We start from the raw sequence: 7,694 nt of genomic DNA, 5'->3' as shown, positions 1-7,694 counted from the left end.
CCTATGCACATTAGCTGAAAACCTACAATTTTTCTAAGTCCAAAATGCATCCCGTGGCCTATCCAAAACTTACTCGAGCCCTCGGGGCTCCAAACCAAATATACACACAACCTCAAAAACATCCCACAGACTTATTCGTGTAATCAAATCACCAAAATAACATCATGAACATTGAATTAAACCTCAAAATCAATGAAATTTCTCAAAACTTCTTCAAACACCAAATTCCTTTGCAATTAAGGTCCGAATTACATCAAACGGATTCCATTTCTTACCAAACTTTACATAATCATCTTAAATCACATATAAGACTTGTACCGGGCGCCGGAACCAAAATACGGGCCCGATACCAACATGTTCTAATCAAAATTCATTTCCAAATCCTTTAAACAAATTTCAGAAAATAATTTTCTTTAAAAATTCATTTCTCGGGCTTGGGACCTCGGAATTCAATTCCGGGCATACGCCCAAGTCCCATATTTTCTTACGGACCCTCCGGGACCGTCAAATGATGTGTCCGGGTACATTTACCCTAAACATTGACCGAAGTCAAATTAATTCATTTTATAGTCAAAATTTATCATTTTTCACAGATTTTCACATATAAGCTTTCCGGCTACATGTCCGGACTGCACACGCAAATCGAGGTGATGCTAAAAGAGGTTTTCAAAGCCTCAAAACGCAGAATTTAATTTTAAAATAAGTGATGACATCTTGGGTCATCACATTCTCCACCTCTAAAACAATTGTTCGTCCTCGAACGGACAGAAGAAGGAAGTACCTGAGTCGGGGAAAATATGGGGATAACAGCTCCGCATATCGAACTCGGACTCCCAGGTCGATGCCTCAGGAGGCTGACCTCTCCACTGAACACGAACATAAGAAAACTCTTCGATCTCAACTGACGAACCTGCCGGTCTAGGATAGCTACCGGCTCCTCCACATAAGACAAGTCCTTGTCCAACTGGACAATGCTAAAATCTAACACGTGGGATGGATCGCCGTGATACTTCCGAAGCATGGACACATGAAACACTAGATGCACGGCTGATAAACTTGGCGCCAATGCAAGTCTATAAGCCACCTCTCCCACTCGATCAAGAACCTCAAACGAGCTAATGAACCTAGGGCTAAGCTTGCCCTTTTTCCCAAATCTCATCACGCCCTTCATAGGCGACACTCGAAGCAATACCCGCTCACCGACCATGAATGCCAAATCACGAACCTTGCGGTCGGCATAACTCTTTTGCCTGGACTGAGTTGTACAAAGTCTATCCTAAATAATCCTGAACTTGTCCAAGGCATCCTGAACTAGATCCGTACCCAACAACCGAGCCTATTCCGGCTCAAACCATCCAACTAGAGACCGACATCGCCTACCATATAAAGCCTCATAAGGAGCCATCTGGATACTCGACTGGTAGATATTGTTGTAGGAAAACTCTGCTAAAGGGAAAAACTGATCCCACGAGCCTCCAAAGTCAATGACACAAGCTCGGAGCATATCCTCCAAAATCTGAATAGTCCGCTCAGACTGCCCGTCGTTTGAGGATGAAATACTGTGCTCAACTCAACCTACGTGCCTAACTCTCGCTGAACTTCTCCAGAAGCGCGAGGTAAACTGCGTGCCTCGGTCCGAAATGATAGATACAGGCACACCATAAAGGCGAACAATCTCTCGGATATAGATCTCAGCTAACCTCTCAGAAGAATAGGAGACTGCCACAGGAATGAAATGCGCTGAGTTGGTCAGCCTATCAACAATAACCCACATTGCATCAAACTTCCTCTGAGTCTGCCAACGACGAAATTTATAGTGATCCGCTCCCAGTTCTACTCGGGAAGCTCAATCCTCTGAAATGAACCACGGGGCCTCTAATGCTCGTATTTAACCTGCTGACAATTCAAACCACGAGCCACATATGCAACGATATCCTTCTTCATTCTCCTCCACCAATAATGTTGCCGCAAATCCTGATACATCTTAGCAGTGCTCGGATGAATAGAGTATCAGGAACTATGGGCCTCCTCTAAAATCAACTCTCAGAGTCCATCCACATTAGGCACACAAACTCGACCCTGCAATCTCAAAACTCCATCATCACCCAAGGTAACCTGCTTGTCACCCCCGTGCTGCACCGTGTCTCTGAGGACACACAAATAGGGATCATCATATTTCCGATCTCGGATACGCTCCAATAATGAAGAACGAGCGACTGTGCAAACTAACACACAACTGGGCTCAGAAACATCCAACCTCATGAACTGATTGGCCAAAGCCTGAACATCCAAAGCAAACGGTCTCTCACCGACCGGAATATAAGCAAGACTGCCCATACTGGCTGACTTCCTACTCAAAGCATCGGCCACCACATTGGCCTTTCCCGGATGATATAAGGTGGTGATATCATAATCTTTCAACAACTCCAATGACCTCATCTGCCTCAAATTTAACTCCTTTTGCTTGAACAAATACTGAAGGCTCTTATGATCCGTGAACACCTCACATGCCACGCCATACAGATAATGCCTCCAAATCTTCAATGTGTGAACAATGGTTGCCAACTCCAAATCATGAACCGGATAATTCTTCTCATGAATCTTCAACTGCCGCTAAGCATAGGCAATGACTTTGCCATCCTGTATCAACACTACACCAAGTCCAATACGAGATGCATCACAATAAACTGTGTAAGGCCCTGAACTTGTGGGTAAAACCAACACCAGTGCCATAGTCTGGGCTATCTTGAGCTTCGGAAAGCTCGCCTCACACTCGTTTGACCATCTGAACTGGGCACCCTTCTGGGTCAACCTGGTCATCGGGGCTGCAATAGATGAAAATTCCTCCACGAACCGACGATAGTAGCTTGCCAATCCCAAGAAACTCCGAATCTTTGTAGCTGATGCTGGTCTAGGCCAGCTCTTGACTGCCTCAATCTTCTTCAAATCAACCTGAATACCCTCTGCTGATACAACATGACCCAGAAATGCAACTGAACTCAACCAGAACTCACACTTTGAGAACTTAGCATATAACTGACTATCCCTCAAGGTCTGAAGAACCACTCTAAGATGTTGCTCGTGCTCCTCCCGGCTGTGGGAATATATCAAAATATCATCAATGAAGACTATCACGAACGAATCCAAGTAAGGCCTGAACACTCGGTTCATCAAATCCATAAAAATTGTTGGGGCATTTGTCAACCCGAATGACATCACCAAGAACTCATAATGCCCGTACCGAGTGCGAAAGGCTGTCTTAGGGACATCGGATGCCCTAATCCTCAACTGATGATAGCCAGATCTCAAATCAATCTTCGAAAATACCTTGGCATCCTGAAGCTGATCAAACAAATCATCAATCCTCGGCAATGGATACTTATTCTTGATTGTAACCTTGTTTAACTATTGGTAATCAATACACATTCTCATCGATCCATCCTTATTCTTAACAAACAACACCAGCGCACCCTAAGGCAAAACACTTGGCCTAATGAAACTCTTCTCAATCAAGTCTTGCAACTGCTCCTTCAACTCTTTCAACTCAGGAAGGGCCATACGATACAGTGGGATAGAAATGGGCTGAGTGCCCAGAGCCAAATCAATGCAGAAATCAATATCCCTGTCGGGTGGCATACCCGGTAAGTCTGAAGAGAGTACCTTAGAAAACTCACGAACAATGGGCACAGAATCAATAGAAGGAACCTTAGCACTAGAATCACAAACATATGCCAAATAGGCCAAACACCCCTTCTCGACCATACACTGAGCCTTCACATAAGAGATAACACTGCGGGTAGAATAACCAGAAGTCCCTCTCCACTCTAAACGGGGTAAACCCGACAAGGCTAAGGTCACAGTCTTAGCATGATAGTCCAAGATAGCGTGGTAAGGTAATAACCAGTCCACCCCAATATGACATCGAAATCAACCATGTCCAGAAGCAACAAATCTACACGAGTCTCGATACCCCTAATCACGACTATACAAGAGCGATGGACTCAATCTACCATAATAGAATCACCCACCGGTATAGACATATAAACAGGATCACTCAAAGAATCACTAGGCATAACTAGATACAGTGCAAAATAGGATGACACATACGAGTACTAGACCCTGGATCAAATAATACTAAAGCATCTCTATCACAAACCAGAACCGTACCTGTAATGACTGCATCTGAAGCCTCAGCCTCGGGCTTGGCTGGGAGAGCATAACATCGGGGGTGGGCCCCACCGCCCTGAACTACATCCCTGGGACGGCCTGATGCTGGCTGGCCTCCACCTCTAGCGGTCTGAGCTCCACCTCTAGCACCTCTACCTCCACCTCTAGCACCTCTACCCCCACCTCTAGCTGGCTGGGCAGCCTGTGGAACACCTGGTGCCTGAACCATAGCACGGTAACCCTGCTACTTCTACTGAGTACCCACCAACCTTGGACAATCCCTCTTGATATGACCATATTCACACACTCAAAACATCCACCTGAGTGTTGCAGCTGAGGAAACTGAGACTGACCCTGGCGACCTGAATGACCACCCCGAAACCTCTGGAGCGACGGTGCATTGATAGGAGCTGGTGGTGCACTGTAGGGCTGTTGATAATGATACTGCATGTGAGAACCACGGCCACGTGAAGCACCGTGAGAAACCTAAAGCGCTGACTGAAAAGGCCTATGAGGATGGCCTCTACCATACGAATCCCTGCCTCCAGATAAGGCACCACTGAATCTGCCTGAATGACGGGGCCTCTTGTCCGACCCATGACCACCTCCCTACGACAGAACCATCTCCACTCTTCTAGCCACATTGGCCGCCTCTTGGAAAGTAATCTCACTCCCAGTCTCCCTAGACATCTGAAGACGAATCGGTTGAATAAGTCCATCAATGAACCTCCTCACCCTCTCTCTCTCTTGGTAGGAAGTATGACAAGAGCATGATGAGCCAAGTCGATGAATCTGGTCTCATATTGGGTAACAGTCATGGAACCCTGTTGGAGACGCTAAAACTGCCTCTGATAGGCCTCTCTCTGAGTGATGGGGAGAAACTTCTCTAGAAATAGCTGAGTAAACTACTCCCAAGTCAAATCCGGCTGGTCTAGCCAAATAGAAATCCCTCCACCAAAGCTTAGCGGATCCCGAAAAGCGAAAAGTAGCAAAATCGACCCCATTGGTCTCAACTATCCCCATGTTCCTGAGACCCTCATAATAGCTGTCTAGATAATCTTGGGATCCTCAGTAGATGCACCACTGAAAGTAGTAGTGAAGAGCTTGGTGAACCTATCTAGCCTCCACAAAGCATCGGCAGACATAGCTGCTCCATCACCGGTCTGAGCTACCATACCCGGTTGAACTGCTCCAACTGGCTGAATCACTGGAGTCTAGAACTAGGGAGCTACCTACTCCAGAGTGCGAGTAGCAGGAGTCTAGGCTCTTCTTCCAGCCTGAGAGACGACTGGTGCTACAGGAAGCAAACCTACCCGGGTGACACTCTCCAAAAGGCCCACTAGTCGAACCATAGCATCCTGAAGAACTGGGGTAGCAATAAACCCCTCTGGGACCTGAGCTGGGCCCACCGGAACTGCTGGGACCTGAGGCTCCGCCGCTGGTGCTGCTGCTCAGGGCTGAGCTCTACCCCTACCTCGGCCTCTAGCACAACCTCGACCTCGCCCTCTGCCCCTTGTGGGAGCTGCTGTTGGGGGCTTGAGCTGCTTGTCAGTGGATGAGAAGGCGTGTGTTCTCGCCATCTATGAAAGAACAGAGTAGAATTTCAATTAGCATTGAGAAACCAATCCGCACGACAGGAAAGAATAAATGTGAAGTTTTTCCTAACTCTGTAGCCTCTAGGGATAAATATAGATGTCTCCGTACCGATCCCTCAGACTTTACTAAGCTTGTCCGTGAATTGTGAGGCCTATGCAACCTAGAACTCTCGAGAGTCATGATGGCACCTACTCGTAGAAGCTAGGCAAGCCACTAAACATAGAAATTGCTAACTCTTTCATTTTTAACCCTTTTTAACAATCTGAATGTAACAGATGACCAACATTTGGATATTAACAATAAATGAAATCAAGCGGAAGACTTAATCTAATATAATAACCAAAACCAGTACGATAATGACAACTCACATCTCTACTCGGAATTTAGTGTCACAATATCATGGACGAACTAAGATTACTACAACAAATTTCTGAAAGAAATACAATCTATCTCGAAATCTAATGAACACAGAGTACATAATAAAGTAGAAGAGAACGCCGGGCCTGCGGACGCCTGCAGGACTACCTCGGGATCTCTGGCTGGACTGAAGGCAGGCTCCCCAAGTGCTACTGTCCAAAGGCTGCTCCGGAATCTACACATAGTGCAGAGTGTAGCATCAACACAACCGACCCCATGTGCTGGTAAGTGCCTTGCCTAACCCCGGTGAGGTAGTGACGAGGCTAGGACCAGATTCCGAATAAAGCTGTGCAGTTATATAATATATAGCGGAAAATAAACAGGAATAAACAATTAACATGGGATGGGTTACATGCTACGGGGGAAATATCAAATCCAGCAGAAACTTAAGAGGCATATGCGAGAACACTTCAAAATCTACAACAACAAAATAATAATAACACTGTTATGGCGCGCAACCCGATCCCTATCATTTAACACTGTTGCATTGTGCAACCAGATCCTTATCATTTAACAATGTTATGGCATGCAACCTGATCCCTATCATTTAACACTATTTCAGCGTGCAACCCGATCTATTTATATCACTATTACGACATGCAACCCGATCCAATATAATATTGTTGCGGCGTGCAAGCCGATCCACATATAACATTGTTGCGGCGTGCAACCCGATCCACATATAACATTGTTGCGACGTGCAACCCGATCCACATATAACATTTAACAACAACCACAACAAGAATCCCGGCAAGGGATCAACAAAGATCTACACTATCCCGGCAAAGGAATCGATAGTAAAGTAAAAATGTCCCGGCAAGAAAGAAATAGCTATAACCAATCTTAACCCAACATCTAACCATCTCAGCTAACATCAATACTCAATCATAAGTAATATCTACGAAAACAATCTTAATCTTTGCTCAATACCGAGAATCATCAATTAAAGCATCTGTGGTATCATATAAGAACACAATAAATTGCAATTTAAGACTCACGGCCATGCTCGACACTAACGTATAGATACTCATCACCATGCCTATACGTCGTACTCAACAAGACGCAAATAGCAAATAGGACACAACTCCTAATCCCTCAAGTTAAGGTAACCAAACATTTACCTCGATGCCACGAATACAACTCAAGTTTCAATTATGGCTTTACCCCTTGATTCCACCGCCAATTCGCTCGTATCTACTCACAAGTTACTTAATTACATCAATAAACGCTAAATGAATCAATTTGAATACATGAAAATGAATTTCCCAAAGTTTTGCCCAAAAAGTCAAAAATCGCCCTCAGACCCACACGGTCAAAACCCGAGATTCGAACCAAAATCCGATTACCCGTTCCCACACAAACCCAAATATATAATTTGTTTTGAAATCGGACCTCAAATCGAGGTCCAAATCCCCATTTTTTGAAAAACCTAGGTTCTACCCAAAACACCTAGTTTCCCCCATGAAAATCATTGATTTTAAGTTGAAATCATGTTAAAGGATGTTAATGATTGA

Source organism: Nicotiana sylvestris, chromosome 2 (assembly GCF_000393655.2).
Source record: "Nicotiana sylvestris chromosome 2, ASM39365v2, whole genome shotgun sequence".
NCBI lineage: Eukaryota > Viridiplantae > Streptophyta > Magnoliopsida > Solanales > Solanaceae > Nicotiana > Nicotiana sylvestris.
The sequence above is the reverse complement of the archived record's forward strand: the minus strand, read 5'-3'. Positions refer to the sequence as shown.